The 18,519-nt window shown below is 41.4% G+C and overlaps 1 protein-coding gene across 3 annotated transcripts in view; it reads right to left on the bottom strand.

Moving 5' to 3' along the window:
* MBNL2 (muscleblind like splicing regulator 2) overlaps positions 1-5,336 on the bottom strand; it is a 112,292-nt gene extending 106,956 nt beyond the window's left edge. For 2 of the 3 annotated variants that reach the window (XM_061996101.1, XM_061996109.1), the window contains exon 1: positions 5,198-5,336. The gene's annotated coding sequence lies outside the window, so the exon portion shown is untranslated. The remainder of the gene's footprint in view (positions 1-5,197) is intronic. The other variant, XM_061996119.1, reaches the window with a different exon arrangement.
* Between the last annotated feature and the right edge of the window lie 13,183 nt (positions 5,337-18,519).

The raw sequence follows: 18,519 nt of genomic DNA, 5'->3' as shown, positions 1-18,519 counted from the left end.
GAGCATCACCTCATTCAAGTAAGTGAAAGAATGTCCAGTTTGCCAGGAACCAGAAAAAGCCTTAAGTAAAGCACAAACTGAGAAACTCAAGTAAGTGAAAGAATGTCCAGTTTGCCAGGAACCAGAAAAAGCACAAACTGAGAAACTTCAAAATCTTTTCTAGCTCACGTAAAGCCAGCATGGCAAGGGCTTGAGGCCCAAGGAACCACTAACTGGTACCTTTAACAATGATCAAAACCACAGCTCTTAACAACCACTGCTCCAGTAGCACACACCAAAATCACCTTAATTTTTTTCACGTCTTATCATATACACACATAGGACAGAAATTCCAGTTTTGAAAATGGCAAATGAAGGCTGAAATAACTCACACATCAAAGCTTATGCTAAAGTCTTCAATGCTCAGAGCTTATAATGTCCATATGGACATAGGGCATTGCAAGGAAATGCTCTACTTCGTGAAAAACCTTGTGCACGTTAAAGCCTGCTCACTTAAGAAGAATGCACCAACAGATGGCTTACACAACTCAAGTTTGACCACATTTATACACCCCTGCACCTTAAAACAGGTGGGTTTTTTTCCTCACAGAACTGTGAATTCAACCTTCCAGACCTCCTTTTTGATACCATCAGGCATAAAATATTTGTTTGTGAACAAGGGGGTGGGAACAACTCATGAGGGCGCATAAAAATAAGACAAGCAGTTTGGAGCCTTCCTGGATAATCTAGGAGCAATGGGTAAACAATCAGCAGTACAAACTAACAGCATTGGGAAGCTGCTCCCTCATCACTTCAGTCCTTCTCCTGAAGAGACCTACAAAGCTCAACTCCATCTACACTACTTCCCACAATCAGTGTCAAAGTCCCAAGAGAAACAGTTTCAAACTCTCTCAATGTGGAGACACAACAGACCTGTTTATCCTTCACCACAAACAGCTGTAGCACCATCAAAACCATCCCCTATTGAGGGGTTGCTAAAGTTAAACCTAAACCTGGAATTCAGTGGTGAGCAGAGGAAAACGGCATCAAGAGGTTGTGGCCACAGACAGACACTGGTTTTGTTGCTTTAAGATACATGATCCCAACTGGTCATAGGTCAGAAGTATTTCTGGACTTTACACTGACATTAGACTTTCATACTGAAACATTACTCAATGACACTCTTGCTGTCTCAGCTCTACTTAGGCAAAGAGTGAACTGCGTCTCCAGTATGCTGCAGCTTATGAAGCCCATGAAGCTTTCCAGTCAAGGAAATCTGACTATTCCAGAATGTGCTACATTTTTTCTCAGAAATACAGCTGCACAAGAGCATCCTCCCATCTTCCAGTCTGAAACCTCACAGTGCTCCAACACCTACCCACAATCTTAGAGCCCTCTGTGGGCCTGGGCAGAGGGCCCTGGTCCTGGCTCTGCAGATGAACAGTCCCTGATGGCCATCGTTGTTATCAGTTACCCAATGGTAACAAAAATGTTGGTGTGCAGCCACAAGTCAGGATCAACTTTAAAGCTCTTTGAAGAAGTCTACCACTCCTTAGTATCTGCAGTTGATTGAGCTATACTGACTATATTTTTATTCCAAATTTAGTTGAGTGTTTCAGTATTGCATTACTCTGAAGCCATAAGCAAATAGATTGTGTCAAACCCAGTTATAACAAAAAATCCAACTACAATTATCAAGATAGCAAAAAATGCAGGGGAAATATCACCAATAGAAAAAGAGAGATTGTTTTTGTTTTTAAAGGTTTATTCACCAGAAATGAGTGATTTGAAACTGAAAAGCCTTTTTGATCAACACTCTTCCTGACTTTCACTTCAATGACATTTTAATGAACGCTTTTTAACTAGTTCTACTTACATAAAGCTGCAAACGAACGTGGGAGAATACTGAAGAAAGATAATGGGGGGGGGGGAACCCAGAATATTCTATCAGGTATTTTATTTCTCGGATGCCTCTGAGAAAATGAATAATAATTCATCCAAGGAAAAGTGATCCAGCAAAGATTTGATTGGTAAAAGACATCTGGAAAGGAGTAATAAGTAGATAGAGCCTGAATTATGATAGAGGGACATGAAGAAAGATACAGTGAGATCTGGAAACTAATTGGGTTACTTTGTACTTCTGCAAAGATGAAGGCAGTGTGTTCACATCTGTCCTGAGTATTTCAGCCACAGACAGCTAACAGTAAACTGACAGAAAAAAATTTACAGAAGAGCAGTAAATGTGATTGTAGGACTGGCTGGAGCCATCTGAAGTGAGATTTCTACCCTGATAACTGACAGTATGGTAATATCTTCTTTGATAGCAGGTTTAATAGGTTCATGGTTCTTTATTTCTGGTTTTATTGGCAGGTTGGGTCAAATTCTGAAACTTTCCAATAGAACCACAATAAGAACAATGACAGCGTATTAAAAGTGTAGGGAGAAAAAAAGGCACTATAAACAAGCAGGCCATTCATTCACCTAGTGTGGCATGAGTTTCAGTGAGAACATGCCAAACCTCAATAAATTAGGCTGTATAATTTTACTCAGAAGTGTAGGGAGTCAAATAATCATACAGTGTTGCTGAGACTCCAAAAGCTACCCAGAGGATGCAAAAACATCTAATACCATCAAGCAGCAATGAGAATATCAATTTAATTTGGTTTTTCTTCTTCCTGCCATAAATTGTTAACAGAACTTTTTCCAGTGTCTTGTAGCCGAGATTTTAAAACCTCCAAAAAAGCAAGTCTAAGAAGGTTCCCAAAATGGTAGTCAAATGTCAGGATTCACATACTACTTCTGCTACAGTAGGTATAACATGATTAAGAATCCCTAGGTTAGTAGAAAAACTAGTGTATTTAGTATTGCATACTATAATTCTAAGAGTTTCTGCAACTAGCAGAGAAACTACAGCTGTAGTAGAAGAGATGAGAATTTCACACACCAAGTATTAGCAGCAAGTAGACTTTATTTTTAATCTTCTTATGACAACTGTTATTTTTTGAAAGCCAAATTTAAGAAAATTATGCTCAAATGAAGATTTCGTCATCACAATCCCAAACATACCAATGCCAAACAAGATTTTGGCAGGTCTGCTCATGTCTAAAAACAGGTGATCTTCTTCAGAGGCATAAATGATAAAGGAGATAAGTTTCAGAGGGAAAGTATTTTAAGGTGAAACATGTCCCGTCATCCACACAATGCAGAAGCACCGCTCCTGTGGTGACAGCAGGGATACCACAATGAAACTGCTCAACTCTCTGGCTATAGGAAAACATTACTGTACAGCCATCTTTTTACAAGTTACCTCAACAAACAGACCCTTACCCTAGTACAAAGCACTACTGTAGCCCACTACTGTTCAGATTTCACTTGCACATAGATGAGCTACAGTATACACCAGAAATGAGAGCAAGCACCAAAGACTGATGTGTCCCATCTCAGAGCTCCAGCCTGTGCCAGAAGTTTTGTTGCTACCATCCCCAGTGAGCAACACTGGCTGGCAGCCCCCATCCACCGTTATCACCGGAGAGAGAAGCTGCAGGGCTCTATCTGGGGTTCATACATCCTCTAAAAGCATATAATGTTGACACTATACAAAAGGGCTTTGTCCATAGTGGGACGAACTACATGCCTTTAAGCAGCACTATCAGCTGTACTGGATATATGCAAATAGCATTAATGACAATTACAAACTGGCATCAGGGATGCTGAAGCAACAAAAAAGACAAAAAACAAAACAAACTAAACAACAAACACTCAGAAACTAGATGAAGGAAGCTTTCCACTGATCCTTGATAGTAACTTTTGAGCAATTTCCCAGAGAGTTTAAATATGTATTTGGCTCTAAAGCCTACCACAGGTACCTTTTCCATTTGCACAGTGTGGTATGTGCACACACGAAGGAAAAACTGAGGACAGATGGCTAAATCTATGAATATTTACCAAGGCATGAATACCATGGTGAAAATCATAAGCACTAGGCCAAGTCACATGTTTAAAATTAATTACACTTCCGCTACTACCTACAAGTCCACGCTGCTTTAAAAAAAATCTACAAGTCTGAACAAGATACGTCAGTGTGACATGATCGCTTAAGTATATTAATCCCACATGGATATCCTCTGCAGCTGAATTAAAGGCACACAAGTTGTTCTGTGCTACTGTTCAACGACATATACAGCAACATATACTGCTGGCTGTTCCCCTCCCAGCAGGAACGTAAATATGCCTAAAAGACAACAGAAAACAAATCACTGCCTGTAGGCAATGTCCTCATAGCTCAAAAAATACGCGTATATATTGCATGCATACACAGATGAATATACATATGTGTACGTTGAAAGAATAGGTAGATAGGCTTTCTACGCAAAACTAATAAAAAAACCCCATTCGATTTCTGACAGTTTTTCCCTCTGGCCACGCTCACCTTCACGGGTGGCAATTCCCGCCCCCCGTCCCCAAAACCTGCCCAGCGTTATTCACTGCTGCCCACGGCGAGCCCGGGCCGCAGAGCTGAAGCGGGGGACATGGCGGGGGGCGATCTGGAGGAAGGCGCTGGGCGGCCCCGGCCCCACGGAGCCCTTTTCCTTTCCCCTTCCCGAAGTAACAAAAACTTGGGATTCCCGCTCGCTGCTGCTCCCCGCAAACACGCCGTGCCAAATGCTGAGTTAACAAAACCATAAATCACCGCCGAACCAGATGCAACGGGCGGTCAGCAGCGCCCGCCGCCTCCCGCCCCGTCCCACGCCGCGGCGGCTCCCCCAGAAAAGCGCCGGGGAAGCGGGCGGCGGAGGAAGGGGGGCACCCGGACAGGCGCGGGGCCCGGGTCGCCTGCCCGCCCCCTCGCCGAGGCGGCAGCGGGCGCAGAGGCCGCTGCGGGCCCGGGAGCAGCGGGAGCCCGCCCAGGTGCGGCGGGACGGGCAGCGGCGCGGCTTGGCCGGGCGCGTCCCGGCGGGTGGCCGCTCCCCGCGCAGGGAGGCGCCGCGGGCCGCCGCCGCGGGGCTCCCCCGGGGCCGCCGGCACCGCTTTGCCGCAACTCCTCCCCGGGGCGGCGGAGAAACGAAACTCCCGCCGCCCGCGCACCGCAACGTCCCGGGGAGGCTCGACCCCGCGGCGGGGGGCACACGGAGACGCCGCGGGACTCACTGTCCCCCTACAGCAGCGAGGCGGGGGCGGGCGTCAGAGCGGGTGGCGGCAGCGCGGACGGTTGCCTTACCTCGGAGCGGGGCACGCAAGGGCGAGGGCGGGAGCACCCGCTTCTCCCACCCGGTCGGAGGCGGCTCCGCACAGCGGCTTGTCACCTCTCCCGCCGCGACCGCGACAGCGGCGGCTGCTCGCGTAGGGGCGGCCCAGCCCCTCCCTGCCGGGGCCGAGCGCCGCGCCGCACCGCCCCGGGGCCGGGCCGGGCCCGCCCGCCGCGGCCCGCACCGCCCCCTGCAGCCCGCACCGCCCCCCGCGCGGTGCTGGGGCCGGGGCCGGGGGCCGGAGACGCTGGGGGTGGGGGCCAGCACCGCGGTGTTTTGCCGAGAGCGCAGCACGCCCCAGAGACTAACTCGAGCGTTTCCTCCGCAAAACTGAAGAGTGGCCAAAATAGTGGGTACGAAGCGTGTTGTTCTGCTGCTTTTTTATTGCTGGAGCTATGGAGTGTCACCGTTACTGCAGGCGATTTTCCGGAGGAAATAAATGCGTGGCGCGGCTCCCAGACCTCATTCTTCCCGGATTTTGACCCAAATTCGTTTCTGTTCCTTTCGAGTAACATTCACAAGCGAAAAGCGCTCTGCCCTCGCCCGCAGCAGCCAGCGGAGGCCTGTGGTACCCCTTGCCCCGTCATCCTGCCGGCAGCCCTCCCCGCAGCAAGGGTGAGCCACCCTTCCCTAAAGAACGTGGAATACCCTCAAGCCAGAGAACTGGAAGCTGATGTGGTTCTCGGTTGGCCTCCAGCCCATCGAACTGCGCTTGTGCTCTGCTAGATGAAGCTCAAGGTGGGCTTTCACATAGCTGTCGGGGCATAGCTGCGTGCCCCCTCACCCCACCACGATGTCAGCTAATCCCCGCTCTGTGGGCTGGGAGGGCTGAAGCCTTCTCTGACAAACCTCACAATTCATTTCCAGGCAGTTGAGGTCCCCTGAGGAGGCTCCCCAGAAAGTCAGGCAACAGAGATGGTCAGGCACGGCCAGGAGCGAAGACACAGTTGACCCAGCCTAAATGGATATAAACTGCTGAGGCATCGCAAAGTAAGGGACGAGAGATATAAATCAGAAAGCATCCACCCTTCAATTTAAACTAAATTCCTTTAGTCTTTCCCTGAAGCCTTCTGCAGGAATCAGTAACTGAACTTTCAGACTTCAGCTACTGCAAAATGTGTTACATTTTGGGAAAGAAAGTGAGCTTTTCAACTTAATCATCTTCTTTGGCATTCAGAGGCTGAAAAAGAGTAAAAAAACAAATCTTTTTTTTTTAAGTAATGAGCAGAATGATGAATTCATATAATTGGAAACCAGTTCTAACCAGTCTGTTCAAGGTGACCCCCGTGGATAAAGGTATTTGAATATAACCAATGAGGAAAAGTATGTTAATATTGCTCTACTTTGAAAAGGAAATATAATAAATGGAACAAATACAAAGCCCAGCTAGAGCCTAGCTGAGGATGCCACCAGGTACAGTAAGTACCCTCCCTCAGATGGTAGGAGGAGAAGAGAGTGCCTCTGAAAAGGGTGGGAGGAATAAGAAAACAAAAATCTGCTGTTAGTGCTGGTCTAGCTTAACCCTCTGCTGAAGACAGTAGTCTGCAGGCGACCAGGAGCATCAACAGCAACACCTCTACCCATTCCTTCCCTCCATTTGTACAATTTTGTTCTCAATGAATGTCAGGTCTATGAAGGAAAATAAGTGAGACTGTAAACTTTTTTTCCCGGCATGTTGTTTTTTAATCTTCATTTAAATGAGAGAAAGCAGAACTGAAAAAGACATTGTTAAATAATCAAAAAGCCTCAACAGGACATTCCATCAGTAAGACCAGTGCAGAGCTGATATAAAACTCAGAATCACCTGAGGCCTTCTGTTAGGCACCTACTCTCAGTGAAGCAGGATTAAATATATTTCAGGCCAAATCCAACATATTTTTTTATCCTGCTTTTAAAAACTTCAAGTGAAGTGGCTATTCTTTTCAGGCCTTACTCTGCCTGATAAGTGTTTTTGCACAAGCCTCTCTTTCTGCAAATTAACCCAATTATACTTTGTCTTCCTCTTGTGATTGTGGAGGATAACTAATGTTACTCTGTTTAAGACAGTCTTTTACGTATATATCATGGGCTATATTTTCCATTCAGACTTCTCTTTTTTATTTACATTGTCATGTTTTCCCAGACTTTTAGCCTTCTTGTTCCTCTCCTGTAGACACTTGAATGGAATGTCCACAAAAGGACACCATGGAGCTACTGAGCCTCGGTGGTAATGAGGAAAGCAGAACAAATAATGATGATTTACATATAGAATATTTGCCAATAAGCCCCTCAAAAGTTATTTGTTCTTGTTGCAATGGCAACATCATGTTGACTTGTTAAGTAGGGGCTCAGTGCTGACAACACCCTTTCTTCACCAGCTGTTCCCTGTGCGAATTTCGTGCCTTCCTAAGTGTGTACTCAGCACTTGCCCTCATCTTGCTCACTTTTCATACCCTCCAACAATGGAGAGTATTTTCAGTAGCAATGGTACATTCTGAGGCAGCTTATTGATATTAAAACATGGATCATTAATTTTGCATTTTTCCTTAAAAAACATTTTCTAAATCAGTTTAATGAGGCTTAGTCCATATTATCCTACTTTGAGAGGTGCAGCCTAGAAAACTGATGAGAAAGCAAGGCAAAGTGAAATACTATTAACTCTTTGATATTTGCAGGGTTTTTGGTCTCATTTGTGTTATTGGTTTTCACTAAGAATAGATCACAAAAACAGAAGGTACCTTACCATTAAAACAAGGTGTATGAATAGGGCCATTCGTATTTCCTAGCACAATAAAATGATATTCAGGAACTTTGCCCATCTGTCAAATCTTTTTACAGGGCATGGGATCCATTCTTCTGGTCTCAACCTTCCACTCCCCTGCTGCACCACCTGCACCTCAGGGGCTTGCCTTGAGGCCACCAGCCGTGTCCCCTGGCTGAAGCCCAGGACCCTCATACGAGCTGGCTTGCAGAAGGTGCCAGCAGACATCCATGTTCCACCAGCAGCCATCCCCCGCCCAGTGGCGCCCTCATGTGTCTCCATATGTGAATTTCAAACATTAGGATTCCAGGAATTTGTTCCTACTTTTACCAGTCACTAGACACCTGGCACATGCAATCCATGTGCTGCTCAGCTCCTCTCTCTAGAGCTTCAAATCAGCTTGGGAATTTCATACAAGGGAAGATATAGGGAGTGAAGTAACTTGAGCCCACATTGGCATAAGCTGTGCTTCTGATTGAATAATAATGGGTACCAAGAAAATCCAGTGACATGTTTTAGATCATAGCAAACTCCCAAGTTCAGACATGGGTTCTCCTTGCCCCTTAATTTTCAAGGCTACTGGTAAAAAGAAACTTCACAAAAGAAACTTTTTAGTATCTGTATATTCATATGCTGCAGCAAGGGAAAGTTGGCACACTTTCACTGACATTATGCCTGTCTACACAAGTTGAGACTAATTTGTTGTTTCAAAGGCAGTCAAGTCAGTTCAACCCGATCTCATTTTTGTTAAAGAACAGAAAAAATCATCTGAGCATGAAGGTTTCGTGTATGTGGGCACCTATATCTACACACACAGGCCATTTGGATTCATAGCCAGACTATAACTCATTCTCTTCTTTCCTTCTATTTTTTTTTCTTCCTAATAAGAAGAAAACATGAAACTTAAACTATGAACTCATACAAGTTAATTGAACAAAAATTGTATTATTAATGCTGGGGCATCATGTTTCCATAATTCACTTAAAGTTTGTGCAATGCCATCATCCAAGGAAATGGAAGCCTGCAAGCTGCTTCTGCACACATTTTGCAATGCCTTTTTTAATGTATGCAACATTCAATTTGTTCATATGACGACTGGGGCATCTGCCCCATCTTCTCAGGTTGCTTTTTGGAAATAATACTTCAAATACTTTCATGATATATTCTATTAGGAAGTTTCCCATACCTTCATTATTTCAGCACTTAAGGCCATAGTGGATCAATAGCTTGCAGATACCACATGCCACTTAAGTTTCTCAAGACACAGTCATAGAAAGCCAGTCCCATGACTTTGTTACTTATCTTCAGCAGTCACAGTAGAAGCTGTCTTACCCCACAGCAGACTGAGCTTTGTGTGTTCTACTCAAGGAAAAGGAAGAAACTAAGGTTGACCTGGATGAGGGGACAGAGTGTACCCTCAGCAAGTTGGCTGATGACACCAAAATGGAAGGACTGGCTGATTCCCCAGAAGGCTGTGCTGCCATTCAGCGGGATCTCGACCGCCTTCAGAGTTGAGCAGAGAGGAACCTCATGAGGTTCAACAAAGACAAGTGCAGAGTCCTGCATCTGGGAAGAAACAACCCCACACAGCAGTACAGGCTGGGGGGTCAAACTACTGGAGAGCAGCTCTGCAGAGAGAGAGCTGGGAGTGCTGATTGATAATAAACTGAACATGAGTCAGCAGTGTGCCCTCATGGCCAAGAAGGCCAATGGCATCCTGGGATGCATCAAGAAGAGTGTGGCCAGCAGGTCAAGGGAGGTTCTTCCCCCTACTCTACTCTGCCTGATGAGGCCTCATCTGGAGTCCTGTGTCCAGTTCTGGGCTCCTCAGCTCAAGAGGGACAGGGAAGTGCTGGAGAGAGTCCAGTGCAGGGTCATCAAGATGATCAGGGGAATGGAACATCTTTCATATGAGGAAAGGCTGCGGGAACTGGGGCTGTTTAGTCTGGAGAAGAGGAGATTGACGGGGGATCTTATTAACATTTACAAATATCTAAAGGGTGGGTGTCAGGAGGTTGGGACATCCCTTTTTTCTGTAGTAGCAACAGGACAAGGGGTAATGGGATGAAGCTGGAACACAAAAAGTTCCATTTAAGCATAAGACAAAACTATTTCACTGTTCAGGTGAGGGAGCCCTGGCACAGGCTGCCCAGCGGGGTTGTGGAGTCTCCTTCCTTGGAGGTCTTCAAGACCCGCCTGGACATGTTCCTATGCGACCTGATCTAGGTGATCCTGCTTCTGCAGGACTAGATGATCTCTAAAGGTCCCTTCCAACTCTACCATTCTATGATTCTATGACCAAGGACTTGGTAGGCACTGGCTTCTTTAATCTGCAGTGATGCTCTATCTCCAGATGATCCTATGAGAAAACCCATGAAAACCCATGCCCAAGCATCTGAGAGGGAAGTTTTCCACATGATTTCAGAAAATGAGTTTTTTCCCATTAAATGAGTTTTTTCCCATTGACATTCCAGCTCTGGGAGAAACTCATTTCCAATGTGTCAGAGGGAGATAACCCTCTACCCACAAAACACAATTGGGCTATTGTGCCTCAGAGAGAAGCCTTTCCTTACTGTGACAGCCAACCAGCTGAAGTCCAGACATGCAAGATTTTAATATATTCATTGTCTTAATGAAGAGCTGCAAATGTAATGAACATGCTCAGGGCAACGCAGTGCTTATATCCTCCAGCGGGACTGCAGAGTGATATCTCCATACTACTGCATGTGATGCTTCTCTGATCCTATGGCCAAGTGACACAGCGTGTATTGCATCCACATGGATAAACTTTTTCCTACACCCAGTAAAGCTGGCCAAAGTTGTGCTGCCTGGTGTGCACATTTATTCCCTGAGTTTAGGGGATGATGGTGTCTGTTTGTACGTTCGGTATTATCTAAAAGCACATAAGCTGTCATGTGACTTGTTAGGTAGTCATGAAGCAGTACGGACCAATGCAAATTGCCAGTGCTAAGCCCATAGTCTTGCCCTGTGCAGTTTCAGAGAATCACAGTTTACTTGTGTGCATGTAAGGTCATAGAATCTTCAGCCAAAACAAGCATGCAGCACTATGACTATCCATCCTGAAACTAGGCTAAACTATATGTGTGGAAAAGAATTCTGATTAGGTTTTCACCCACTTAATATGTATGAATCCTTCACCTTCCCCAAACACCTATTCCATTAGTTATGTTTGCTGCTAGACTGCTAGTAGGCCATCTTTCATTTCAAGTTTTTTAGCCAAATTGGAATTTCCAGCCACCAAATAGCACTGTGCCTTTGATGTCCAGGTTAAAGATGTCCAGCCCTGATTGAGCTCTTTCTTCTGCTCCTTGACATACCTAGCAGACAGTTTAATTCTCATTAGTCTTTGGTAAACCGCATGCACTTCATTTCTCAAGCCTCACGTTGGAAAACGCTTTTCTGACCCCAAGTCTCCTACCCCGTAGATACAAGTGATGTTGTCAGATCTCGTGTGTAATACATTGTGTTTAGGCCTTTTAATTTGACTTAAATTAGATGATTCAGCCTCACTGGCAAAAGTAGTACATGGTCTCCAATATTTACTATCCTCTGTAAACTTTACCATAATATTTTATGTTATCTAGCTCATTGATAGAAGTGTTAGGCAAAAAAATATATCAATCCCAGTTGAAAAATCCTTCATCACAATAATTTTCTTTATGTTGTTCATTAACGGTGACATCTGGAGATCAATCAGTGAGACAGTTTTTAATCCATGTAACGTTAATTTCTTATAATGGAAGCTCTTTTAAATCAAAGTGTTATTGTGTTGACTGAGAAGCTTTGAAGAAATTAATGCTGTTATGTGAACAGAGTCATCTATAGCACTCAGAATTACATACTTTTCAAAGCAAGCGAAGAAGCACAGACATCTCACAGAAGCAAAAGAACTATAGTAAGATCTACCTTCTGGGATGCTGTTAATTATTTTTTAACCTCTATTTTTTGTTAATAAGACTCCAAACTAGCAATCTCTTTGCTATGATTATGAATGACTTCATTAATACACAAGCTATTCTTTCAAGCTTTTATAAACTGATGCAGCTTTGACAGTACTCTCCTGGAATTACCCATGACCTAGGGAAATTCCTTATTAATGGCTGAAGACAGATACTTGTCTAACCCTGCTAGGATTGATTTTTAATTTTAACAGATTCTGACCTGCTTGCTTCTCACAGGTGATATTTACTCTTTTTTACCTCTTTCTCACATGGGTATGTAACCCCTTTGCTCCAAATACCAAACAAATCTCTTGTGGTGTGTACTTCCCATTATTCATCTATAATTGATGTAGGATTCTTCCTTTCTTTTCTTCCTAATGCTTACTAAAAATGCCCTTTTACTGCACTTAATCCAGTTACCCGCTAGTACTCCAGCAAGTAATTTTTTTTAATGTTGTTACTTTTAATACCTGACATTAATTTCTTTGTTTCCCACCTGAGTTTTTACAAATTGATCTTCTGTTTTCTCATTTCCTCCTTTCATTTTTTAACTAGGCTTTTTGCCCAGAAAAAGCTTTACATGCTAATGAATTCATGGCTATCTACATATCCAACTGGCTATCTTTGAATAACTGGTAGTTTCTCCTAACGTTTCCTACTTCAAAGCCATGTTCTGTGTCCATTATGCTGACAATTAGTCTAAGCTTTGAGTAATTAGCTCTTTCAGAGTTTTGAGAAGGAATATTGGTGTTACCATTACGTGTTTGCACAAATGGAGTGTAATCAGACTCTAATCAGGAATACATAAACAACAGAGTAATTTTTAGAATGACAATTAACAATTCTTTATCAAGAGAAGGCCTGATAATGAGTCATTTCCTTTGGCAGCAGGGCATGCTGCATTAAGAAGCTTTAAAAAGAAAATAACCCTTCTCCTTGAAGATTATCAGGTTTGGTTTTTTTTTCCAGGAAGACTGTCCAGCAAACATTCACTAGGTCAAATTAACTGATGGTATGTATTTTCCATCTGGATCTTTTATAAGCTTTAGCATGAAACAATTTGTCATTAGGTAATATTCAGATGTTTTGACAACTCATATATAGGAGAACATATTTCACATGTTTTATCCTATCATTTTTTAAGGTTAGTAGAGACCACAGAAATAATCCAATCAGACCTCTGTGTATACAGGCCATAGGCCCCTGAACTTACAGCATCAAGAAGTCAAATGTTGCACCAGTTATTCCTACTGCTATGACACTCTAAATCCGAGCACATAAGCAGAATTTAATGCTCATCTGCTGGGGATGTTATACTTTAAAAATAATATTGGTTTTGTTTTTATACAAAATTCCATTGTATATCTGTTTCTACACAGGCTTTTTAAAATACCATTTTTGTACCTAAATGTAACCAAACTTTATAACTCTATAAAAAGACAGGACACATATTTTAAACTATTGTTAGTTTCCTAACAGAGAAGTTTTCTTATACTCATTAGTAAGGTTGCTAAAGTTCCTACTTTATGGTTTCACCTACATCTATTTAATAATTTACAGGGTGGGAATTGCGTCACTGAATTCTGTTTCAACAAAGCACTTAAAGCATTTGTTTAAGTTCATTGCTATTTGTCAAGACACTTAAGTATGTCTTGAAGTTCCAGTGGAGCCTTGGTATGTTTAAATGGTTTGCTGAATAGAGAAGAATTTAAGTATACAAATTTGGTGGGTTTTTTTCTGAAATAAAGACTTATTCTGTAATTTGACATATACTTTCTGTGTTCCTCATCCTACATCGTCTAAGAATGATAGCTGTATAAGAACTTTGATTTTAAAATTATTGAGGAAAAATATGCATTTTTTTAATAATTTATCATTTGCAATACAGAAGAAAAAAGCATTGAAATATCCAGTGGCTTATAAACTACAGTGAATTTTTTAAATGTGCAAATGGCTCTTATAGGGATATGCTCAACGAATACTTAACAGATCCCTAAAGCTACTGGCACAGCTTCACAGAAGTTTATACCTATGCAGCACTGCTGCAAATGGATAATGTTTAAATAATTCATTTCCTCCTACATGCAATGCACTGACAAGCAAAGGTGCCCTCCTAGCTACCTGAGCCTCACTTATGACTTTCTGTAAGCACATACAGTGCAAAAGTAACACGATGAAGTAATTTGTATAAATTCTGACATGACAAATAAGTGTTGAAAACAAGAGGGTTTCTAAATCCATTTAATTTTTTTTAAAGTAATAATAATTTTTAAAACTACAGTGGTATTGTCCCAAATGCAAGCAGCTTCACAACCAGGCCCCAGTTTCAACTGCCATCTGGGTTGGGTATTGCCACACACTCAGTACAAGCAGGCAGCCTTGTCAGGACATGGAACTGGAACTGAGCAACCTATTAGAACAAAACCAGAAGGGTTTTTTATATCCAAATCAATAAAGAACGCAATATAAATTGAAGTTGCAGATGAGAAAGTGATACATGCTTTCACATCTGCATAAGTCTCCACTAATATAAGATTCATAAAATGCACTTCCTTGTGGATAAGTCCAACACTACATTGTGAAGAAGCAATGCATCTGTAGGGTAGACAATAGGGTATCTGGAGATGAACGAGGAAATCTTGTACTTGATTTTACATCTTGTACTGATGTTACATATGGAATAAAACTGATTTGACAGCATCCTATTTTTAATTGTGATTTGTCTATCCTGGACCAAATTTACAGCATGTCAGGTATAAATGGTGTATTAATTATGTTGAACATAGGTTTACACACTAAATGGCTGCCTCTACTGTGTTTTACAAACCTGAAGAGGCACACATATTGGGTATAATCCTTACTACTTTCTCTTTGACTTTTCTCTCCCACAATTTATCAAAGGCCCTCTTTTTTTAAATAACCAACTTAACTCCAATGAACTTAACAGTGGCAGTGCTCTGCCTACCTAAGTTAGAGTCTTCATTATTTTAAAAGCTTAAATACACCTCTGTTTCAGGGGGGAAAAAAAAGTAACCACAAAACTTTTAAGAATGAAGCTGTGAAACCTGGTTCACTTAGAAGCATTGTGGAAACATGGTACTTCACCAGGGAAAGTTCAGTTCTGGTTTGTGATGCTAGCAGAAGTTATGTTACATAGTATATAAATACACAGTAGAATTTTGTTTTACCTAATCTTATGGATAAAACATCCATCTTTCAAAGTATGGTTATTTCATAGCAACACAACTTAAGGGAGATGTGTAAGGCTGACACTATAATATAGGAATATTTGAAACTATAATATAAGAATATTTCTGTTCCTTTTGATGGATTTTAGATGGATTGAAAAAACAAGCTGCAGCTAAAAATTGCAACCATATAAATTCCGATGTAATAACAAAGGTCAGTAAGATTTAGCCCTTTTTATTCTGTTGTTTTACCTACCATTATGTACCTTCAAATGTACTATTGCTGGGGCACTTGATATCTCCACAAAGCAAATTAAATTCAGTAGAACTATAATACAGAGTAAGAGTGGCATCACAGAAAAAAAATGAGTCTGGCAAAATGGATATGAAATCACTGGATAATAAAAAAAGTGCTCCATGTATAAATTGAGGGGGTTGTTACAGACCTTTTTCTGTTAACAAACTTTCTCATAAATTTGGAAAAATAGAGGATTAAACAGAACAATTAACTCAGTTGAAATCTCAGATGATCTCTAAAGGTCCCTTCCAACCCCTACCATTCTCTAATTCTATGATTCTATGATTCTATGATTCTATGATTTGGGCTTCAAATTCTCGTCAACAAAACCAAGAGTTGTGAGACTGATACATTCTTTTCTACCCCCAAGTAAAACTATCACAGTCTTTTTAAATGCTCAATAACATCTTTTTGCTGCATGATCAATATTTCACAGCACTTTGCCTCTTCAAAGTGCAATGTAAGTGCTACAAATCCAATATAATGTTAGACTGAATTTTAACAAGCTAAGGATTATATTCATTTAAGAGAATGCTATCAAGTCTTAAATTGTATTAAAGTAAGTCCTCTTATTTGTATTATTGATTAGAATTAGCTACATTTTCTTCTCAGACTCAGTGCTGTGCCCACCTCTTTGGGTCCTGTCTGTTTTAACACAAGACTAATACCAATCCTAAACTGCCTTATTTCTTTTACTCTTTACCTTCCTAAGCCATCATAGTTTGTATACTTCATACCAACAAAGGCTCATGCCTCAATAATATGCACTGAACTTAATCCTTCGCATTGAATATATATTAACATATTGTTTCCTACAACATCTTTTTTTCTTCCTTTCTTTTTCTATCTTTTAATTATGGATCTTTCTATATTTGAGGATTTTCATATTTGCTCCCATTGCACCTATAATAAATACTGTAAAGACCAAAGGTGGATATTACTGGTTTGAAAATGCATCTTGTGTATAGGTTTCCTGAGATGATGCCTCATATGTCAGGGAGAAAAGGCAGCAATGGCACATTTCCCCTTAGGACAAGTTATAAAGGCTGCCTGGATCATGGCCAAACAGCCCTGGCACATACACTATAGGTATATGTATTCTCGGTGCATCAGGCTGCCCAGGCTCAAAAGCAGTCAAAGCAAAAAGATTTCTAGGTCCTGCAACAAAGCTAACAAGCAATATGCTAATCCAGAGCCAGAGAGCATGGAGAAAATGATGTTTTTGAGAAAACATGTCTCTCCAGGGAAAAGGTGAATGTAGGTGACTGAACCTCTGGGAAGAAAACAGCTTTGTCCAAATCACAAGTCCTTAAGGATGTAAACTGGGTCTGTTCCTTTCTTGTAGGTGAAGAGGGCAACCCCATTAAGTACAAGGCAAAAATGTGTTTAGGTTTTTTGCTAAAGAATTTCTAAGTGGTACTTTACTCAATTTGTTAATAATTTTCAGCTTGCTTTCAGAAGACTCTTTTCTCATCCCTATCATGACTACCATGACTATGAGAGGTTGACCCAGGAGATACAGAACCATATGATTGCAGTCAAAGGGGATCTATGAAAGGAACTAAGGCCTAATTCTTAAAAGCATATGTTCACTTGCTCTTCCAAATCATATCCCACTGCTTTACTGAATTTTATAAAATCATTACAGACCATATGGAATTAAAATAGCATCTGGGAATTGGCTCAGAATTCCAAGTTTCCATGTAATCCTCAGCCATATCTTTCCTATTCATACATATATCTTGGATATCTTCCAAATTCTTTGTAATATCTACTTTCTAGATAACAAAAGGGGCCTATCTATGTGGTTCTTCAGAAAGTCCTTGGCCTGCTGTAATTTTTATTCGAACACACAAGACTGGAGTTTTATGTCCCTTTTTACTTACAACATCTGTATGAGATCAACAGTACCATTTTGTCCTTGTTTTTAAATCCCCATCCAAAAGATTTTCTCTGATAATCTTTAACAGTATTAAAAGCAGCAGCAACGATAGAGCTGTGTACTTCCACTCTTGCAGATAAGGCTGAGGAGCCTTACATGCATTTTGCAGCTGTGTACCAGCACTGCAATGCTTCCAGATGAACTTTCAACACTCAGCGCACACACACACAGACACAGTCTGATTAATATTCTCGATCCTTTATTGTGATGGCTTTGGGACAAACAGAGAAGTGGATGTCTACAACCATTTCAGCTTCCCAAAGAGATACATAAATTAAGCCAGCTGTTCTTATTTCTCACCACAGAGATCCCAAAAGAAGCAAAAGGGAAAGCAACAGATCTGGACACAACATTTTATTACGCGGAAATTCCTTACAAAAGGATCCGTGATACCACAATCTTCTTTAAACTGTCTTCTGGAACATGTGAAATGGCAATGAGCAATGACTGATATTACACTTGCATTATTTACAACTCTTTAAAAGGCAGATTTAAATTATTCTTTTAGTTACTATGGTAATCTTGGAGACCTTTGCAGCCTCCAGCTTTTCTGAGTAAGGAATGAACTGTTGCTTCAAACCACTTTCAATATTGCTACAGAAGGTTATTTATGATGCTTCCCTTTTTTTTTTTTTTCCTTTTTAATCTTTCCCTTTTATATTCATTTGGCTGGTAACACATTAGATTGCTGTCATCTGGAGCGGTGACTTCAATATAATGATTCTGGCACCAGATCTGTAGACAGCATGGGTTAAAGATGCTCAGATTTTCATCCTTATGTGTAACAATGTAAACCTAGATTTGCCCTGTATCAGATCACAAAAGTACTCCTGATTAATAAAACATGAGGTAAAAAATTGGTATTTACATTATTATGATGTTACATTGAATTTTTTCTTGGTTTTGTATGTCTTCATTGGAGGATTTAAATTTGAGGTAAGATTTAAGTTACCCTTACAGATGCTCTTTTTCTGTTGAGATTCACAAGAAATGTTTACAACTACTCTGAGCTTCATGGAATAGTACTAAACATTGGTAAACTGCTTAAAAATATTATCCTATTACTCAGTTTTCATGTAACCTCTATGCAAATACATAGATTTTTTAAAAGAACTACATAGCTATAAAAAGGACTGGGAGAGCCCTGAGATCTTAACTTGCAGA

This window comes from Colius striatus, chromosome 1, assembly GCF_028858725.1.
Source record: "Colius striatus isolate bColStr4 chromosome 1, bColStr4.1.hap1, whole genome shotgun sequence".
Lineage (NCBI taxonomy): Eukaryota > Metazoa > Chordata > Aves > Coliiformes > Coliidae > Colius > Colius striatus.
Note: the sequence above shows the minus strand (reverse complement) of the source record. Positions and strands in the feature narration are given on the sequence as shown.